This window comes from Tenrec ecaudatus, chromosome 4 (assembly GCF_050624435.1).
Source record: "Tenrec ecaudatus isolate mTenEca1 chromosome 4, mTenEca1.hap1, whole genome shotgun sequence".
Taxonomy (NCBI): Eukaryota; Metazoa; Chordata; class Mammalia; order Afrosoricida; family Tenrecidae; genus Tenrec; species Tenrec ecaudatus.
The window spans coordinates 157272892-157294935 of record NC_134533.1 but is presented as its reverse complement, the minus strand read 5'-3'; positions in this window follow the sequence as shown (position 1 = coordinate 157294935).

Below are 22044 nucleotides of genomic sequence, written 5' to 3'. Positions count from 1 at the left end.
CTGATTTCAATCAAACACCACAGGTTCATTCTCAGATATCTCTATTTCTAACAAGCTCCCAAATGATTTTCAAAATCAGGCAAGTATGGAGACACTGACAGAACTGGAAGTGTTAAGGGAATTTTTTGTTTGGGAAAAGGGACAGGAAAATCTCCTACCCACTCCCCCCCCCAAAAAAAAACAGTTTTCATTATACAAGAATGGGCAAAGTTTGGAGAACGACTTGGCCGAAATAAGAATATGGGTCCAAGAATCTTGGGCTGGTAATCCTAAGAAAACATGGTGAACAGACTGGCAACACCCAGACAGTCACTCCAGAAAGAGCAAGTCCCCTACACTGGGGCTCCAACGGCAATCCAAGCAAACAGGAGGAGGACACTTCATCACCAGGAGTCCAGAAAGGATTGGGACAGCAACAGCAAAAGGGAAGTGCTGAGACTCGGAGCATCCGTGGGAATGAGAGCTGAAAAACAGAGATGTGAAGTTTCACACAGGAAGGCAACCACAAGATGCAAACTGCCCGACTGGGTGAGGATGACTTAACTTCCACAGCGTGTAAATGAAGGCTGCTGACCCACTGCAACCTCGTGGCCACATGCATGGGGACAGTGGAAACCAGACAGAAGAGTTCTGGCCTGAAGACAAAATCAGGTATTCTCTTCTGATCATTTTAAATTTCACAGATTTATTATACACCTCTGTGGCAATAGCAGATACACATTTAGATATGTGAATCGGAAGCTTTAAAGAATTTTTGGACTGGGAAAATAGACTTAGGAAACCTACAACAAATGGATTGTATTGAAAGTTACTGGGCTAAATGAGAGTGTACATACAATGAAAAGATGGGGACCAAGGAGATAGGCCAAGGCTACTTTGTCACTATGAGATGAAGCAGAAAAGCAGGCCAGTGAGGCAGAAAGGAAACAAGGATGATGGACAGGAAGAACCATCGTACCAAGAACTCTGAAACCTCACAGGATTCAATAAGCTCTCCGTCGGTGTGCCCACTGCAGACAGCAAGAACCTGCAACCCAACCCACTCAGTCACCCGACAGGACAGAGTAGAACTGCTGTAAAGCTTCATGGGAGCAAACTGCCTCATCTTTCTTCTACGGAGTGGCTGCACACTTTTATTAGCAACCCAATCCTTAATCCACCGAACTACCAGCATGCTCCTCAGGGATAACCCAAAACAGGGGAAATTAGCAGGTTTACAAAATCCAGTAAATAATGATCATAATGTGACCTAAATATGACTTTGAAACTAGAAGAGGAAAATCTAGGGGAACACACACACACACACACACACACACACACACACACACACACACACGAAGGGGTAGCCAAAAATATGGATTTTTTTCCAAAGCTATGTATCTAAATTTTTTATAAAACAACCTTATCACCTCCACATGTCAAATATGCATTTCCATTCTTGGAAACATTTTTCAAACTCATCTGCTTGGATGGCTGACAGCACCTCCCTCATTTTTGTCTCCACCTCTTCCACATCATCACATCGCTGTCCTTTCATGTTCCTCTTCATTCACAGAAACAAAAATAAGTTGCACAGAGCGAGGTCAGGTGAGTCAGGTGTGTGGGACAAGAGAGGCATGCTGTTTTTTCCCCAAAACTGGCACCCTGAGATGACTGTGTGAGCAGGTGCATTGTCGTGGTGGCAAAACCAGTCCCCCATCTGCCACAAATCAAGCCTTTTTTGACACACACTGTTACACAATCTTTTCAGAACCTCTCAATAGAAAGCTTGGTTTCAGACTGACCTGGTGGAACAAACTCCAAACGCACTATGAGTCAACATTTTTGTCCATCCAGGAAGTTGATGGACATCCAGAATGAGGTTTTCCATCATTCCGCTTTTTGAAATGAGAAAACCACTGGTACACTTAAGCTTTTCCCACAGCACTGTCCTTGTGAGCTGTGTTCAACATCACAGCAGTTTCTGCAGCATTTTTTCTGAGTAAGAAACACAATTTCAGAGCTGCATGCTGTTTTCTTAAATTGGCCAACACACAAAAAAAGGTTCAAGCGAAACTGCTTTTACGAAATAATTCACGTGACCAGAGGGAACCTTCCCAGGCAACGGCACTGGGTGCACTAACTCAGAGCAAGTTGCTTGATGCTCGCCTAGCAGGAAAAATGCATACTATGAAAGCTATGCTCCACCCAATGCAATTCTGTTTTTGTGGGGGTACCCCCTTGTGTGTGTGTGTCATTGCTGGGTGCCATCAAGTTGGTTCCAACTCATAGCAACCCTATGCACAACAGATTTATATATATATATATATATGTTATTTATATATATAAATGTTATTTATATATATATTAGTTTTATATATTTAAAATTCACGGTCATGGAGTAGATTCTGACTCATAGTGTACCTGTAGGATAAGGTAGAATTGCCCCGGTGTGTTTCTGGGGGTATAATTCTTTATGGAAGTAGAAAGCCTTGTCTTTTTTTGACAGAGGGGCGGGTATTTTCACACTGCTGACCTTGCAGCTAGCAGCCCAAAGTGTCCCCTACTAATGCCATCCCCCACTATGCCACCACGATGCCATATTAGTGCCCCACTTTACTCCTGTCACTTATTCCCGTCATGTACTCTAAATAAGAACCAGACATTTACCCATCACCTACTATAACTCAAAATAATTATACTTTTGTTGTTCCGTTTTATCCAGGTGGCAATAATCTGTGACATAATTGTCGTTCATAACTTTCCCAGAACAATCACATATGCTTACACCTAATAATGCACTGGGTAATTGCCAAGTTCATTGTTTACCTTGTTTCTGTCCTACAGCTACACTCTCCTTCCCTCTACCTTCACTGTCTCTTAAGTGGCCTTCCAGAGCCTGCAATCTCTAACTTCATGGAGGAGGAGTGCAGAGATAATTAATACAGCAGAGGGAACTCGGCATTCTTCATAAGGAAATATATTCAGTATATGTACCATATTTTATGGTTATTAAGATTTGACATGGAAAATGCAGTTTAATTGCTACTGCCAAGGAACTAGGAAAAGCTTTTTACATAAACAATAACACAGATGGATTTTCATGGCTAAGTAAATTAAGAGATTTTAATATGCATGGCATTCTCAACACAATATCAAATGAATGCAGTATTTTTTTATAGTGTGTTAACCTGTGCATCTCATGAATAACAGGTTAGAAGTAACCTTTAACCTCAATACTTTTGACCTTTGGGCTTTGACGTATAACCCAAACCTAGGGAACTTGGAACATACTTGCTAAGTGATCAAAAATATGCTGCTATTAGATCTGGTGATGATTAGTCTCCAATTGTGGCATTTCAATGTGTGCTTCTGGTGTATGTAATGTGATATGTATTATCAATGAGAGAAAGCAAATGAAGTTAAATGATTCCTTTTCAGATATCCTTCCATGACACTTTGGAACCTCTCGCTTTGCCCCCAAAATTAAACAGAGTTCGATGATTTTAGTTCTAGTAAAATACTATTTACTTCCTGTGAAATCTAGAAATGCTATTTTATCTCTAAATCATACTTGGTAAAACCATGGGGTCAGCAAAAAAAGAGTAAGACCTTTAGCAAAGGGATTGGCACAGTGGCTCCAGCAATGGGCTCCGACGTAGCCATCATTGTGAACGTGGCCGTGAATGCGGCAGCACAGGACCAGGCAATGTTTCTTCCTGTGAGTCAGAAGTGACTTGATGGCACCTAACAACAACAACAAAGTCAATGAGCACTGAGACACAGGCCTAGGACTTAAAATAAGACCATTTTTCATGAAAATAATTTAAGTGGACTTGGAGTGGCACATTGCCCCAAGGACAATGTTCCTTACATGAATGAACTGACTGGCATTTGCCTACTGCTGTCAAGCCTGAAAGATTCTAGAAACCTGGGGGGATGTGGGGAGCGAAATGCTGGTAGGTTTGAACACTTAATCTACTTTTGCCCTTTCTTTTCACTGTGAAGAATTTTCTAATACCTTTGACTCTTAATGATCTCTAGGAGAGCAAAATGAGTGCTCCAGTCTAATTGCCCTTTCTGTCTCACAATCTGAGAAATCGAACCAACATTTCTATGAAGTCATGCCAAGGAGAACTGCTGTCATCCTAAGAGGAACTTCGTGCCCCTCACTTCTCTCTCTTCACACCGAGAAACAAAACGAATGCACGAGGGCTCATGGGAGCACGGCCCTCTCTCCAGACCCACTGCACAGTTACTAAGTAACGCATCACAATCCATGGCAAGTTTGTTTTAAAAATCAAAACATGAGGATTACCAATGTAAATTTTATTTCCCTCCTCAATAAATACATTCTGCAGCTGCTTGGAAAATATGAAAAGTTGAATCTGGAAAAAAAAATTCAGCTGTTTCTAAATACTAAAGAAAGGACATCTCAGCCTTCCCATTCTTCCCACTAAACTCTATTTCTCCGGTGTTTCTGAAAATGGCTTTTCCCTCCAACCATTTGCTCAAGTGGAATCTTCTAGTATCCATTCCTCACCTCCAAACTCCAAATGCCAAATTCTCCAAACAATATTGGAGGTATTTCAAACCCTTCATTTTTCTCTCTCCTCAAGTGTTATCGTCTAAGACACCATCATTCCTTAAGGAACTTATAGCAACAGTCTCACGCTCTCTCTCTTTTTAAAATCATTTTAGGGGAGTTCTGACAGATATTATAACATTCCATAGTTCAATCACATCAAGCAGTATCATGCAATTGCTACCACAATTTTGAAACATTTCTTTCCTCTTGAACTCCTTGATATCAGCTCTCCTTTATCCCTTCCCTCCACCTTCCCCAAAAAAACTGTATTAATAGCTTATTTTGTTTTGCCATATATTACACAATCCCCTATATCTATTCACATACAATTCTGCCGTTCGATCCCATCAAGTGGGGTTGTACAGTTATCATTGCTATCAGCTTCCTACTCTGCCCACTCTCCCCTCTCTCTTCCCATACCCACAGTAAACCATTGCTCCTGTTACTATTTCAGAAGGGTTATCTTTCCATCTTGGCTTTCATCTACCAAATGGTCTTAAATATACAAATGAACACACAAAAATTATCAGGATTAAAGAGATAAAACAAATTAAAAGCATAATAGTAAGGGGAGGAAATATTAAAGAACTAGAGGATAGTTCTGTGTTTCATCAGTGCTATACTGCACCCTGGATTTATCATCCCTTCCATGTGACTCTTCTGAGAGGGACTGCCCAATTATCTTACAGGTGGGTTTTGGGTCTCCACTATATCCACATCCCATCAGATCATTTTGGTTGCTTGGTTTTGAACTTCTGATACCTCTTCCCATAGACACCTCATGATCACTGTGTTAGGCTGAGTTGACTAGAGAAACAAATCCAGGGACTTTGATGCTTGTCTAAGAAAGAGCTTTATAAAACACCCCAGCCCAGTCCAAATCAAGTCCATAACTCCATTATTAGCCTTTGTGTCCGATACTAGTCCATAAATTCCTCTTTAGACTCACATAGCACCTGCAATGATGCCAAATGCAAGAAGATCACAGGCTGGTAGGTTAAAAGTCTTGTGGATCCAGTGGTAGTGGAAGCACGTCAACACTGATGTTGGTCTCCACCTGGCTCCTCCAGCTCTCTGAGACTCTCAGCAGCAGGAAAGGGAAGGCACAGAGAGTGAGTCCGACCTCCCTTGAGCTATTTGTCTCTGTTTTGCCTCCAAATGAGGTCATCAAGCTGCGGCCTGATTGACAGGCTAAACTTCACCCCTTTAGTCTTAATACCCTCAAGTTGATGAAGACTATGTAATTACCACAATCACACAGGCTGGTGTGCTTCTTCCTTATGGGCTTTGTTGCTTCTCTGATAGATGGCTGCTTGTTTAACTACAAGCATTTCAGACCACAGACACTATATCCTTTGCTAATGCATTCATTTTGTCCTCAGCAATCGTGTCAGGAAGGTGAGTATCCTACGATGCTACATTATTAGAACAAACCGTTCTTGTACTGAGGTAAGATTTAAATAGAGGTCCGAGATCCATCTGTTTCCTGTTCTTACATGCATACATAAACAAATACACCTATATCTATCTATTTATTTATATGTATTTTTCCTTCTTTCTTCTTTTTCTTTTTTCCTTCCTGCCCCATTATCATGTTTACACATCATTCACTTCTCAGTAATCCCCCTCAGATATAACTGGATTGATCAAACACAACCAGAAAAGCTACACCCTCCTCACCATCAATTGTAGAACACTTACTATTCTCTGTATGCATCCATTATTGGCTCCCCACTCACCTCCCAGCCACTCCCATTCCCTCCAAGAACCATCAGACCAATCACTGTCTTGGGAAGATTACCAAGCCTGCCTATCTTGTATAGGTAAACACCAAAACCAAAAACATACAGATAGTCACAAGACTAGCAGGGATCCTGACATAGAGCAGACAAATATCCCTCCGTTAAGCAGAGAGAAGGACGTGTTATAGGACTTTTTATAAACTATCAGTCCAGTACCACTTTCTTCTGGAACTGCATATCCCAGGTACCACTTCCCTAACAATTCATACCGCCTTCTAGTCTTCAGAATTCGTGTCCAAGAGGCAAGCATTCTAAGCATCCCCCTTGCTAATCCTGCAGTCAGGATGGAGTGGTCTAGGGCCCACCCCACCCCCATCATCAAAACCCAAATCGAACCCATGGCTACTGAGTCATTTCTGCTTCGTAGTAATCCTAGATAGGATTTCCAAACTATTATCTTTATGGGAGCAGAAAGCCTCCTCGTTCTCCAAAGGAACAGTTGGTGGGTTTGAACTGATTTGTCAATTAGAAGTTCCAAGGTCTAGCCTACAGCACCACTAGCCAAATTCATTCTTTACACATCAGCCAAACTTTAAAAAATGTAAATGTTGCTCCCTATTTGAAACCTTTCAATAGCTTCCGTGTGAGTCTGGGTACTTTAGAGAAGCAAATCCACAGAAACTCATGTCTAAGAGAGAGTTTTATATAAAGGGTAAATGCATATCAAGAAAACATCCCAACCCACTGTTGCCCAAGTCCACAAGTCCAACATTAACCCATATGTCTGACACCAATCCACAAAGTCCTCCTCCACCTCACAAAACACACACTATGATGCCAACTACAGGAGGAAAGCCAAATCAGTGAACCTGTAAGCATCTCAGCGCTGGCAGGAGTCTCCACACGGCTGCTCCAGCACCCAGGGCTGCATCAGGTTAGGTCCATGCAGCTTCTCCTCAGAGATGTCTTGCAGGAAGTGAGTCTTGCCAGCTGAAGCAGGAACTGGCTAAGGCAGCTGCACCCTGGTCCAACCATCAGAGAGCAAGAAACCCGAGAACTAGAAAGGCGAGGCTCACCGAGCCATTTATCCCTCCACCCTTCAATTAACCCCACATGTGTTTATGGGCCAGCTTGGCACAATAAACTAACTACTTCAGCTTCTAACTCAAAGCATCACCTGGTCCTACTTATTGCTCCAAACTTTATTTGTCCTACCTGTCTTCTGTTCTCTGTGCTGCCGCCCCAGGTTTTCTTACATGATGTGGCTTAATGTGCTGTGTCGTGTCCTCCTGCCTAAAATGTTCTTTTCCCTCCACTACATCTACTTATCCCTTTGAGCTCAACTGGCTGCTAATCCAAACTTTCATAGAAGTCTCCTCTGTCCTCCAATCTGATACCTCACACATCATTATATTTTCTCATTACAATGCTAAATGTTCCTTCCCAGCTTTCATAACAATTTACATATAAATTGATCTGTTTATTTAATATGTCTCACTAGAATGTGTCTGTGTTGCTCACTATTCTTTCCTCAGCACCTAGTCCAATGCCTGGCATAGTAGTTACTTAGTAAAGACAATATTTCTTAATGTAGGCAAAGCAGCAAGAATTTTCACCTTCAAGTCTATAAGAAATACTGCCCTCCTTTGCATCCATAATAAACCAAAAATACAATTGTTGCTCTTTCCTATCCCCCACTATCCTCTGGCTCTCATGGAAGCTGTTTTAGGGATGGCAACTTTCATGTATTTCATGACAAATGAAAAACAAGCAGACCAAGAAGAGAAGAGAGAAGGCATGAATTGGTCTGGGTGTGTGGTATGGCAAACATCTGACCAACACATGGAGGGAAATATAGAATCTTTTAACGTCTCAATTAATAATCTAGATTCTAGTTAATTTATGTTGAAAATGGTAGGATAATTATAATTGCATGCTATTTTACAATTAAGTAGCTATCAAGTCAAAATATTAAACAAGTAATTTCACAACAAGATGCTTAACTCTATAATTACACACTTCTATAATGTTTCTTAGAAATGAGAATACCAAGACTTCATCCTATGTGCATTGAGCATGTTTTCAGGAGAAACCAGCCCCTGGAAAAGGCCATTACTATTTGAAAAGGAGAGGATTGACAGAAAAGAGGAAGGCCCTGAGAAGATGAATTGACACAGTGGCTGCACCAATGTGTTCAGACATAGTAACCATTGAGAGAATGGGCAGGACTAGGGGATGTTTTGACACCCAATACAACAACAACACAGGCTTGAGGAAGCCCTGGTGGCACAGTGGGTTAAGCATTGGGCTGCTAACTGCAAGGGGGCAGTTCAAATTCACCAGTCACTCCATGGGAGAAAAATGAGACTGCCTTCTCCCATGAGGACTTAATCTCAGAAAACCAAAGGAGCATTTCTACCCTGTCCTCCAGACTTACTTGGTGTCAGAATCAACTCAGTGACAGTGGGGTGGGGTAGGGTTGGGCTGTGTTATGGTTGGGTTGGGTTGTGGTTAGGTTGGGTTGGGTTGAGTTGGGTTGGGTTGTGGAAGTGGGTTTGATTTGGTTTAGTTTGGTTATATGCTTGGGAAAAGATTTGAAAATGCACAAGAACCAGCAATATTTACTATATTCATTCATTCTTTCATTCAACATTTATCAGGGAACAGACTTAACAGACTTGATAGTGAAAATACCAACCAAAAAACAGGAAGTGAAAACAGAAAAGGAGAAGAAGAAACAAAACCCAGCTGAAGTCGTCTTTATGAAATCCTCACACAATCCTCTGGAGTCATCCTGGCAGAGATCTCCTTCCCAGAAGAGGTCACTGAGGTTGACAAAAGTCATGCTACTTCCAAATATTCACAGAGTAAGAACCCTGAGGTTAGTGACCTGGTTGGCCTCATTCCAAATCTAGAGTGTGGATTCCCTTTAGTTTTGTTGTGTTGGGTGTCTCAGTAGCAGTTAATCGGTGTTTGAGTCTCTGAAGGTACCCACCCCAACCTCAAAGAACTAAGCTCCTCACAACATACAAACTCATCTTGGGAGACTTACAAGGTAAAAAAGGGGTAAAGTTCCTTATCTGTGATAAAAGAACCAAAGAGAACACTCCAGAGGGCGCAGATGAGAAGAACGTTGTGAACAGGGACTGAACACAAACACAAAACCAGACCACTGGTGTTTGCTTTCCACCTTACCAACCCAGGGATGACAAAACATAAGCAAGACATGGATTTTCTCTTGCCCGAACATCTCAGTCCCCCTGAAAGTTGGAAGTGGTTTTAACTGGAGCTGCTTTGTCTTTGCCATTGTTTTAGTTGATGCTAATGAAACTCCTTTCTGGCTAATAGGCCATCTGCTCCTTTCAAGACTCCCGGTGAAGAAACACAGACAGACGTCCCTGAATCTAGTCTCTGCTAGCTGCGGGGAGATTATGTCTCTTCTGCAGCCGACAGTTTATCAGAGCCTCTGGCTCCCATATTTTTCTGCTTGTCTCTGAGAGATGCTCAGAGAGGTGGCAGAGGAGCAGAAGAGCCCCTGCTGGTGGAGGCTGGCTTCTTCCTGGCAGCTCAGTGGTGAAGGCCAGCTGTCTTCCTGGCATCTGGAGCCAACGTTACATACAGCCTGTGCTTGCAGGCAACAAGGAGTGGGAGGTTATGAGTTTCCTCTACCTGAGAGAGGAGGGCGCCGTAGCTTCAGTCTTCCAAACATACTCACCACCCTCCTAGGTGACTAGAACATTTCTTGCATCCAAGGACTCACTCACCTGTATCCTAAAAGAGATGCAGGGGGTGTGGCTGGCTAAGGTCAATAAAGTGAGGCCCGTGCACAGGTGTCTCTCTGGCCAGACTGCCAACAGCTACTGCTGAAGGGAAGTCTTCAACTGATCCATGCAAATGGAGACTAGATGTCAGAGTACCAATGGGATCATGTGATCAACCCAGATCTGATGGAATGAGGATAAGGCTGGAGTGTAACACTCTTCAGGTCACAGTTTCACTGGGGGTATGACCTACATCACCTTTTATCTTACAAGAGACAGAAGGAGGGATAAGAGACCAGAGAGAGACCTACTGCCTACTGAAGTCCCGGTGGTAGGACCCTTCTAGAACCAGGAGACACACAGAGAGAAAGCATTCCCGTAGAGTCGACACATTGAATGCAGCCATCTGCCCTTCTAAGCTATGAGTGAATACATTCCGATTGGTTAAAGCCATCCACTTGTGGGATTTCTGTTATAACAGTGCTACATAACTAAGATTCAGGGTCAGGCTTACTGATGAGTATACAGCCTGGGCATTCTCCTAAAGCCTTAGGAGGTCCCAACTCTTAGTTTAATGCTAAGCTGTCACAACTTGAAATTCTCAGTAATTACTTAACAAGGAAAGTTATATATTTCCTTTGCACTAAGTCAACAGCCAAGTTGACCCTGACTCAGAACAATCCCTTATAGGGTTGCCAAAGCTATCCATCTGTACAGAAAGTAGATTGCCTCATCGTTCTCCCCCAGAACAGCCAGTGGGTTTAACCAGCTGACTTTGTGCTTACCAGTCAGTGCCTCCATAGGCCTGCAAGTCATTTCCTCTGACCAGTCTCCAAAGCCTACATTGAACGTGATGGCATATCAGAAGGCAAGGGACTGAGCTCAGAACACCTATGTGAAAGGGTTGGAGGACTCTTGAGTAAACAGAAGTAGAATATGCTGGCTGCCGGGTGATCACACCTGACCCCATACAGGGGGGTTGCGCTCTACTTCCAAAAGATGGTTTGCAGCCATTAGTGGATCATGACATCAAATTGGTAAGGATCAGCATTATAAAGAAATAGATCACACATATCCAAAGGAGACAGGGTAAAGGATAGCGGTGGTGCTCGCTGCCAGTGGGTAGATTCCTTCTCGCGGCAAGCCTGTGCATGCAGAGTAAATCTGCTCCCGACGACGGGGGTGCAGGCTGTGACTTTCAGAAAGCAGATCCCCAGGCCTGTCTGCCCTGCCTCTGGGTGACTTTGAACCACCCATCTTTCCGTGGTTGGTATGTGCAGTTGAGTCCGTTCCTACATAGCGACTCTATGTATAACAGAATGAACCTCTGCCCATCCTGTACCCCCACCATCATTGCTGTTTGGAGCCCATTGTTGTGGCCGCTGTGCCCACTCATCTCCTGGCTTGAGGGCCTCCCGCTTCCATAGTCCCTCTGCAGCAGGCGGTCTCTCTGGATGACCTGTCCGAAGAAAGGATGCTGATGCGTTGCCATGCTGACCTCTAGGGAGCATTCTGGCTGCGCAGCCTCAGAGACATGGTGGTTCGTTCTCTGGCACACCACGGGACTTCCACCATGCCCAGAAGTACAAGGGGCCAGTCCATTCTTCTCTTCTTAATCCATTAGCCAGCTTGCACGTGTGCACTTGAGATCATTGAAAATACCTCTGAAAAGTGGTTAGGTTCACGTGAGTCCCCCAAGTGATGTCTTTAGCGTAAAACCCTTTGAAGGGGTCTTATCAGCATCATCAGGTGGTGTTTATGGATTAACTTGTGAGGCTTTTCTTTCCCATTACATTCAATTAGAGACACACCTCTTTTATTGAGCTTTGCTTTATTGTGCTTTGCAGATAATGCATTTTTTAAATTAATTGAAACATTATGGAAACCCATAGAAATTAAGTCTATCGGTGCCATTTTACTTTTAACTGGTTTTACTGGGGTTCTTCCAACTCTTATCACAGTCTATACATACATCCATTGTGTCAAGCACATTTGTACATTTGTTGCCATCATCATTCTCAAAACATTTTCCCCCACTCTCCCTCCCTCATGAACCCTTGATAATTTATTATGTTTTTCATGTCTTACACCCACCGCTGCCTCCCTTTGCCCACTTTTCTGTTGCCCATCCCCCAGGGGGAGATTATATGTAGATCATTGTGATTAGTTCCCCCTTTCTCACCCCACTTTCTCCCTACTCTCCTGGTATCACTACTCTCATTATTGGTCCTAGGGGTTTATCTGTCCCGGATGCTCTGTGTTTCCAGCTCTGATCTGTACCAGGGTACATGCTCTGGTCTAGCCAGATTTGTAGGTAGAATTGAGGTCATGATAGGGGTGGGGGGAGGAAGCATTAAAGAACTAGAGGAAAGTTGTATGCTTCATCGGTGCTATACTGCACCCTGACTGACTGCCTCATCTCTTCCTTGTGACCCTCCAAGGCAGGTGCTGTTGTCATGCTTTAATAATTCACATAATATTTCAAACTTTTTCATAATGCTACTTCATAATTAATGTACTATTGCATGAGCCTAAGTATTATAATGCCCTTGGTAACCAAAATTTTCACGACTCACTTAATTTTGATATTCACCTTACTACCGTGTTCTGGAACCCAACCCACAGTGTCTCTGAGGTGTCTCTGAGGTGTCTCTGTACAATCCATCCTGAAGTCTGTTACCCTCACCGGTAAATGTTTCAAATCATCCTCATTTTTTGGCACAGGAGGTTAGGTCACCTACATAATACAGGTTGTTAGTGAGTCATCTTGCAATCCTGATGTTTCCTTCTTGTTCACATAGCCCAGCTTCTAAGATTATTTGCCATCAAAATGGCATTTTATTTACATGAAAGGATACAACCCTGGTACACACTTTTTCTGACTTTAAACCACTGAATACAACTTTAAACCATTGTTCTATTTGAAAAACTGCCTCTTCTTCGATATGCAGATTCCACAGGAGCACATCGTTTATTTTTACAATCTCTGTGTGTGTGTGTGTGTGTATTTGTGTTCTAGGTTGTGAGCATTTTGAAAGCATTAGACTCTAGGAGCTAGGGTGGGCATCAACAAACCAGACCTCACTTGCGTGTTTTCATAATACAATGTGGTGACACAGAGCTGCAGTGATTCATTGACACAGTCTAGGCTGCTTTCACGCGACGCTGGCAGAAGTGAGCAGATGTGGTAGAATTCGCATGGGCTGCAAGACCAAAAGTATATAACACCTGGCCCTTTACAGGAGAACTGTGAGGAGAGAACTCCATGGACACAGTGTGAGCCGAGGGGTGGAGGACTCAACTGCTCACATAAAGGAAAAGAGTGTTCTTGCCTTCTTCTGCTTGTGGGACACATGGCATGAGCCAGGAAGGACACATTTAACAATAAGGAACCCAAAGAGCTGGTTTCTGGCTGTGAACAGGAAGGAAAAGCAGGTTTGTGGCACTGAGCAGACGACCAAGCCCTTGGCTAAGGATCTCTTCTCTCCAGTGTTCCTCTGTCTCACTGAGAAGTCACTAACCTCATCTGAGCCCATACATTTTGTGGTGTTTTTTAAGTCATGGTGTTTATATAGTTAAGCAGCCCACAAATATATTTCTCTGGGCTTCACCCACCCTTGGGAGACCCCACCCTCTACAGGACCGTTGTCCAGAAGATGTGCTGTCTCTGACTAGGGAGCCCGGCTGCCTCAACCATTCAAAATCAAAGCCCATCCATTAAGCGCCCTCCTGAAAAAGTCTGCCCGTGTTTATCTAAACTACCCTCTTTCCAGCCCCACTGTCCTGGGGCCTCCAAAGTAGAGAACGTTTCCATTAGCACGTCATTGTCAAGATCGTAAGCCAACAGGTTACAGGGGTCTTTCAAAAGCAGTTTGTGCAAAAATCCAAATTTGTATGCTTCTTCCTAAGTATCACCACAAAGGATTGAAAAATGCTGAATTCACCCAAAAAAGGATTCTGTCATCAATATGCAGCACAAAGTTATGTCACCTAAACGGTATTTTTATATAAACTCATAAACGTGTTTTCATTATGCAAAAATAACCTCTTTCATTTTATTCTGCCAAAGTGTCTCTTTATTAGGTTACGGCTAATGGTTTAGGCAGTAATTTGCAGTGAAACATGTCAGTGCATTTTATAGCTATCGAAGAGTAGCACAAAGACATCATTTTCGGGGAGCCTGTGTCATTATCCCGGGGCCTGGCTTCCTTGTGGAACTGATAGGTGCAAGCAAGGAATTCAGTCTCCCTTCTTCTTTCCTGCAGTGTAGCCAAGTCCCCAACTTCCTGGGTGTCAGATCTGAGCTCTGGCCTTTAAACAGGAGCCGCGTTACAAAGAGCCAGCACAAAGGAAGGTGACTCCAATCAGCACTCAGTATCAAAGCTCATTTTGTCCTTTCGGAGCTCTTGGAAGTAACACTTGGACAGGTGCAGGTTGGGGTGACTGAGTAGAGGGGCAGCCTGGCTTCAGGACAGAGAGGCAAACTGAGCTCATGTTTATTAATTAACTCATTATATTTGTTAGGCTGAAAATAAGCTTGTTAAGGAAAAGATTGAGTCTTTTTCTAACTCAGAATTAACCTTTCTTGAAGTCAATTTTTATGGAAATCAGACACACTGTATTTCCATCCAACCACCAGGATTATGAAGGTGTTTTGTAAACTGAATTGGGAAGGAGGGAACTGAGAGAGCAGGGGCATACACCATGCACAATATTCATATCTATTTCTAAACTGCTCATGGCATTTGCATTGAATCTGAGATGATTCACAGGCCAGCTCTCAGGTCATTTGCATATCTGCACGAAACCACGGCAGAATTGGAACACTGCCTCTGACATACGCCATGTCGTTCGTTGTTTGGGGGCTTTGTTTGCCTAGAGCCCCTGGAAAAAGTCACACTCGGGGATCCTCACGCACTTGCTCCTGGGCACACATTGCCCCAGCATTCTCTCTGAACACAGTCAAACACAAGCTGATCAATGCGCCACATAGAACGTATTTGCTAAGTTGGCTCTCCGTGTCTTGCAATACCCTGCATATTTAAACTACACACCTCTTCTCTGAGAACGTGCTTGAGTTTGGAGCTAGAGAAAGCATGGTTACATGGAGTCAGAATGCCCCAAGTTCAAACCCAGCATTCTTTATTAGGCCAAGTGACCTTGGGCAGGTTGCATAAGCGCCAGTGAAGTAGGATCAGAAAGGTATACCTTGCAGGGTAGTCAGGAGGAGTGAATGTCATATTTATATGTAAAACTCCTAGAAGTTGGGAAGCACTTAATAAATAGAAAGTGCCCTTAAGATTCATGCTCTTCTGTCTCTGTCTGTTTATCATCAGAAAGTGAGAGGTGAAGAGTTGTCTTCCAGCCTTGAATCTGGCGGTCCTGAGATTTACAGCATCCGCGGAAGCAATAAAGCATCAGCTCTAAGGTGCCCAGATTATAAAGGGAGGAGACCTGTTCCTACCTCCCTTCTCCCTTCAGCCATTGCTTCTTTATTTGATAACACTGCCTTAAGCAGTTTTATGTAACAAGAACTTGGAAAGCTATGATTTAATTAAAAAAATAGTATCAAAATATATTGTTATTATAATAGTGGTACTTTTGTTTAGTGCTTACTAGGTGCCAGGCAAATTTTTATTTTGTATTACCTCATTTATTATGAAATAATAACTCTGAGAAGGTTACTATTTTTTACTATTTTATATATATATATATAATCATTTTATTAGGGGCTCATACAACTCTTTTCACAATCCATACATACATCATTTTTGTCCAGCACATTCGTACATATATGTTGCCATCATCATTCTCAAAACACCTGCTTTCTACTTGAGCCCTTGGTATCAACTCCTCATTTTCCCCTCCCTTCCCACTCCCCCTCCCCATGAACCCTTGATAATTTATAAGTAATTATTATTTTATCATATCTTACACCACTTCTCCGCTGTCTGTCCTCCAAGGAGGAGGCTACATATAGACCTTGTCATCTGTTTTCCCTTTCTCCCTCACCCTCCCTCCACCCTCCCGATACTGCCACTTTCTCCATTGATCCTGAGGGGTTCATCTGTCCTGGATTCCCTGTATTTCCAGTTCCTATCTGTGCCAGTGCACATCCTCCGGTCCAGTCGGATAAGTAAGGTAGAAGGGATCATAATAGTCGGGGGTAGGAAGCATTTAAGAACTAGAGGAAAATTGTATGTTTCATTGTTGCTACCCTGCACTCAAGGTTACTATTCTTATTCCAGTTTTAGACATAAGAAAACATTTTCAGAGAGGACAACTAATTGGTTGGAAATTTTATAAAAGGTGAAGCAGCAGGCTCTTGGTCCTTATGTTTTATTTTTGCCTCCCAAGAAATTACCATGCGGTCATAGTGCAAAGGCAACGATCTCCTTAATAATCAGAGAAATGTACATTTAAAACTCTCATTTCATATGAGTACATGTTAGTTGGTAAAAATTTAAAAGGTGGATAATTCTGGTACTGGTGGCGATGTGGGGTGTTGACAGGTCAAGATCGTGGGGGGGGGGGTGTCGGCCATGTGGCCACACTGGAGAGGATGACTGGAAGACTCAAGTCACATTAAGAATTCATGGACACTGTGGGCCAATGAGTCTGCTCCTGGAAATGTATGCCAAGAAATCCCACCCCCACCTACAGCCTCTCAACCTCTGCCCTCTGCACACGATGGATCAGACAACAGCTTGATGTTTTGCATCCTTGACCTCTGCTGGCCAGCATCACTCTCGTCCCCAGGTGTGGCAACAAAAACACCTCTAGGCATTTCCAAATGTCTCCAGGGATACAGCATGTCTCCAGCAGAGAAGAGTGGATGTGTGCGTGGGTGCTCGTGGCAGCAGCATTTCAGAAGGAGCTGAGTCACCCTTGATGTCTGTGACCAGAAAAGCAAGCGAGTAAAGTCTGGGGCGTGCCCAACATGGACTGGTATGCAGCAATTACACGGCCTAGATTAGATGACAGCACGGCAGCATAAAGCTTTTAAATGTAAGGCGTGAACAAAAGAAAAGAAACAAAATGAGACAGAGAACCCATCACCAATGATGAAAATCTCAAGTGTGTGTACAAAAACAACAAAAGGTATTTCCAAGGACATATACAAACAAAACCCTATGCCCTGAAACACATTAGAATGGTTGTCTAGAGGGTCAGGAAGAGAAAGGGGAATAAGGTTTCCTGTGAACTAATACCAGAAAGTGAGAAATCCCATCAAGGTAACTCTCTGCTATGGAAGAGAGACCGAAAGAAGCACACAAAACAAAACCTGCCCCCCAGCACAACAAGGACAAAGCCGATCCCTTTGTGGCAGGAACTACCTAAGGCTGGAGTTGTCAGAAAAGCTGTGCCAATTGTAGCTGACCCAGAAAGGATGTGTAAAATTCTGATAGAAAATAGCCTAGGGGTGGGGTGCTGAAAGCACTGGAGCCATGGCGGTTACAAGTACTCAACTGATCACCAATGTTCAAACGCTCCAGCAATTCTACAGGAGAGATCTGGTGATCTGTCCCTGGAAGGATTACAGCCCAGTAACCCTGTGGAACAGAGCCCCTCTGGCCTGAGGTCACTCTATTCCGTAACCAAGCTGAAGAGACAGCATGGGGGCCACATCCGACCTCCTCAGTTACAAAAGTGGGAGGAGAATCCAACTCCCCATCTGCCCAAGGATGATTCCGATGAGGGAGACATCGGACACACTCCCCACCCTATTCTGACAGTTACTATCCCTCCCACAACACTCAACTGATTTTCACCTAGGACCCCAAATTTCTGAGGCAGGTAAGGGTTTTTCATGTATAGAGCTGTCTGAAGAGTCACCAAGTCCTATAAAGTGGACTTGGTATCTCTAAATTCCACCATCTCCTCTCCTTTCCAAGATCACTACCGTGGTTTAGGTCAATGACTGTTGACATTGCTCTCATTCACCCTGTTCACCCATATAACCCAAGTCCAAACCCACAGCCATCAAGTTCATTCTGAAGACTAGGGGACCCTATAGGACAGAGTAGAACTACTCCATTGGGTCTCCAAGACAGTAAGTCTGTACAGAAACAATCTGCCACATATTTTCCCCATGGAGTGGCTACTGAGTTCAAACTACAGACCTTTTGGTTAACAGCCACATGCTTAACCATTGAGCCAACAGAATTCCATTTAGACCCACTTAAAACACTCATTTAATTATGTCAACCCTTTCTTAAAACCCCAGTGGTTCCCCATATCCTAAGATAAGGTTTACATTTCCAAATGTGATTTCTAGACTTCCATGATCTGACCCCAGCCTTTTCCTCTTGCCAAAAAACAAGGGCATTTTGTTGGCTGAATTTTCTTGCACACACAATACTAACATTTACTTATCTAAGAGACTTGACAAGTTATTTAAAATTTGTTAGTTGGTCCCATTAGCTTTGAGGAATGATCCAGGTTTTATTGAACTATAGAGGATACAAAACCAGATAAAAACAAGTGAATAAATCAATGGGACAAAAACAGCACAGCAAGGTGTCTCACATGGATAAATGATGGTGGTTATGACTTATGAGGCCAGGAGCAAGATTAATTAGTCAATTGCTAAATAAACACTGACTACATGTTCCCTGTGTCCTTGTAGTGTGGTGATAGGTTGCTTTTATATGGCCTTTCTAACTATGATCTTGCAACTCCCAACAAATGATTGGGCGAACTATGCAAATAAGGTGCTTGTGACCCACCAAGGGCTTCGGATAGCTTACACATCATGCAAATAAGTTGTGTGCATATCACCCTTATGGAGATGGGACCCTGCAAACAAAGTGTATGAAACCCTAACAAGGGATCGGTCTGGTGTGCCCAACCTGCTAGACTTAACAATGGACCACTCCAGAGGCAAAAAGGGGGGGACCTCATACCACTTCAAGGAGAAAAGATGGGAGCAAAGTAATCCTTTGTGTCCAGGGTCTCTGTACAGAGAGCCTCCTAGACCAGTGGTTCTCAACCTGTGGGTCGCCACCCCCACCCCCCACCCTGGGGTTTGAACAACCCTTTAACAGGGGTCACCCATTTCATAACAGTAGCAAAATGACAGGCAGTAGCAACGGAAATAATGTTTATGGTTGGTGGGGGTCCCCACACCATGAGGAACTGTATGAAAGGATCGAGGCATTAGGAAGGTTGAGAACCACTGTCCTAGACCCGGAAGAGAGAGAGAAAGAGAGCAATGAAGAGATGCTGCAGGAACAGAACTAGGAAACTAGCACAAGAGGACACGCTGGGCTTTCCTCCCCGGGGAGTAAGGCCTACAGTGGATATGCTCACCAATGGAGCAAAAAAAAAAAAACTGAGAGCCTCCGGGCAGGAGGCTTCCTGGTGGAGTAGGGTGCCCCCAGGCATTTAATGTAGAGCTAATAAGCTTTTTATGATTTGCCCAAGCAGGGAAGAGGCCAGCTGAGGGACTGAGAAGCCAAGAGGGGCCTACCCGTAGGCATGGCTGAGAAGAGACTGTCTTTAACAAAGAACTGTCTCCTACGGCATTCCTGGTCCTGAATTGCAAGGAGTTACTTCCCTAACAAATTGTGCAACTGCGGATATGGTCTGAGTTCAGTGTGATCGTTGCACTGTATTAAAGAACCCAGCAGGGAAATCGGGTTCTGTGGGATGGATGGCTGTTGGAAGTACTGGTAAGAAGGTAAGAATCCAGAGCTGTGTCTGGCCTCTGTCTCAGAGGAGCCCAGCTTAGCTAAGGCTCTTCAGTCTCCCAGTCCCCCTAGTGAAGTTAGAGGGGGTCATATGCCTCTGTTGAACCATTTTCACAGTCCTGGGTGCTGGGTTTTGTGCATTACTTCCTGCCTTCAGGGAGCTCACAGTCCAGAGGGGAGAGAGACAACTAAATAAGGCACTATCCTATGATGGGTTAACTGCTACATGTGAGAACAGAGATGGAGGGCGCGGTGGGAGAAGACAGAAAGTGAAAATCAAGGAAGACGTCTTTAAAGGAGTGAAAGTCAGAGCTAAACTATGGAAGTTCAACACTATGCAGGAGGTGGTAGGAGTCAGGGAAAGGCTTTTATGCATGATAACCATCTGTTTTATGCTTGATAACCATCAAACAAGTGCATTTGGGAATCCTAGCACAGTGAGACAAACCCTAGACAATGACCATTCCAATCCCAACTCTGCCATTAAACCAGCCACTTCTAATAATAAAAGATTCATCCCACCTCTCTGACACCTTCTCATTGCATCGAAGGATGTGACAACCACTCTTGTGCCTTCTTCAAAAGATTTCAGGAGAACAGCAATAGCTGGTATACAATGAAGCTAAGAGGTCATAACAAAACCGAGACATTGGCTGACTGACCAGAAAATATCCACTTCCCGTTGAGTTGGGCTCAGCCATGTGACTTTCTTTGACACATGAAATGTTAGTGGCATGACATACGAAGCAGTACTCGCCCCCCACCCAGAAAATGGAACTGTGTTTGGCAAAGCGGAGCTTTAGTGGTACGCATCTATTCTGCTAGCCGAGCACGGAGGAACTCGCTCTGAGTTAGTGCACACAGTGGCGTCTCCTGGAACAGTCTCTCTGGCCACAGGGAATTTTTTGCATGAAAGCAATTTCACTGGAACCTTGTGTTCTGTAATAAGATAACCGCATGCAGCTGTGAAATTGTGTTTGCTGCTCGGATAAAATGATGCAGAAACCGCTGTGATGTTGAACACAGCTTACAAGGAGAGTGCTGTGGGGAAAACTCAAGCGTACGCGTGGTTTTCTCATTTCACAAAGGTGCCCACCTTAAATTAGCCAAACACAGTGCACCCACCAGCTCAATTTGGGGATGGATTTTTGTATAGTATTATTGCAACAATTACTGCCTATCTCGTTTTTCTATGCTGTGCAACACATTCTACATTTAGTGGCTTACAACAACACACAGTGGTTAGTTGCCGCACAGTGTCTCTGGGTCAGAAATCAAGATATGACCTAGAAGGGTTCTGCTTGGGGTGCTATCAGGCTGTTGCCAAGGCAGCAGCACTGTGTTGTCAGGGGTTTTCCTGGAGAAGGGTCTACTTCCAAGCTCCCTTAGTTTGTGAGCAGAATTAATTTCCTGGCAGCTGTAGGGTTCCTGGTAGCTTGCTACTTCAAAGTCAGCAAGAGAAAGAAAAAGACTCCAGAGGGAGGCTCATACAAGATAGAGTAGCATAATCACAGAAGCGACACCCTTTGCATATTCTAAGGCATGAAAGCACGTTCCACCCACCTTCAAGAAGAGGCGATTCTACAAGGGCGCGAACACCAAGATAGGAAACCAAGGGAGCCACCTGCAAGTCCGTCATCCCAGAAAGTACACAGATAAAAGCAAGACATTATCATCCCACTTCTTCCCAGATCAATGATTCTGCCACAGTTCAGTGCAAAAACTAAGCTACCAGGGAGCTCCCATCCATTGTGCCTCTCTGCAATTCATAGCTACACACACACACGCCCGGTGCCCAGGGAAGAATTGCTCCAGTTTTTACTATTTTCTGCTTTGTTATCAGCTGGGGTTTTTCTTTGTTTCACTGTGTCGTTGTTGCTGGGCCATTTGCTTGCATTCTCTCTTGATTTTGTATGCGGTTCTAGATATGAAGCTTGCTTGATTTTGTAGGTGTTTCTAGATACGAAGCCAGGTCAACCTGCAGAGAGCACAACCGTATCAATAGGCTCAAAGGGACATGACTGGGGAGGCTGGGGGGAAAGGAGGGCACTAGCAGCCAGGAGTCCCCGGGAGAAGACACGTGCTGGGATTGATTGCAGTGATGGGTGCACAACTCCTATGACCGCGCCCGCACTATTGAAATGTGTGATGTGTGGACTGCAGGTGGGTGAAACGATGACAAATAAACCAACGGAGTGTTAAATGTTAAAATGTGTTTAAAAGATGATTGGGGATGCAAGAAGACAAAAGGTTGATGAGTTGCTTTAGAGACAGATTGTCAG